Source organism: Octopus bimaculoides, chromosome 4, assembly GCF_046866305.1.
Source record: "Octopus bimaculoides isolate indiv1 chromosome 4, ASM4686630v1, whole genome shotgun sequence".
NCBI classification, from domain to species: domain Eukaryota; kingdom Metazoa; phylum Mollusca; class Cephalopoda; order Octopoda; family Octopodidae; genus Octopus; species Octopus bimaculoides.
Window position 1 is genome coordinate 124,540,095 of NC_142931.1, and position 859 is coordinate 124,540,953.

An 859-nucleotide genomic window follows, 5' to 3' on the forward strand; every position below is an offset into this window, starting at 1 on the left:
CACACCACTCATATTTCTTGCTAAGAAAGCATTTAAAACTTTCCTCTCACAATTCACCTTCTTTAAGACTGCGAGCTGGTAGAATCGTTAGCATGCCGAACAAAATGCTTTGCAGTATTTTTTCTGGCTTTACGTTCTGAGTTCAAATTCTGCTGAAGTCGACTTTGCTTTTGATCCTTTCGGGATCGATAAAATAAGTACCAATTGAGGATTAGGGTCAATGTAATCAACTAGCCCTCTCCCTCAAAATTTCAGGTCTTGTACCTATATACCTTCTTCATATATACCTTCTTCGTGGAGGCGCAATGGTCCAGTGGTTAGGGCAGCGGACTCGCGGTCATAGGATCACGGTTTCGATTCCCAGACCGGGCGTTGTGAGTGTTTATTGAGCGAAAACACCCAAAAAGCTCCACGGGGCTCCGACAGGGGATGGTGGCGAACCCTGCCGTACTCTTTCACCACAACTTTCTCTCACTCTTACTTCCTGTTTTTGTTCTGCCTGTAATTCAAAGGGTAAGCCTTGTCACACTGTGTCACGCTGAATATCCCCGAGAACTACGTTAAGGGTACACGTGTCTGTGGAGTGTTCAGCCACTTGCACGTTAATTTCACGAGCAGGCTGTTCTGTTGATCGGATCAACTGGAACCCTCGACGTCGTAAGCGACGGAGTGCCAACAACAACAACAAATATACCTTCTTCATACCAGCATATTGCTTGCCTGCTCCAATTCCCTGCTGTGACATGGGATTACTTCTCTACTAGTATCAATGTCGAAAAGTTCGAATCGGACTCTGACTGCTGCCCTTCATATGTACAGTTTTGTCTGTCTTGTTCAATAACAAAAATCTTTAGAATAT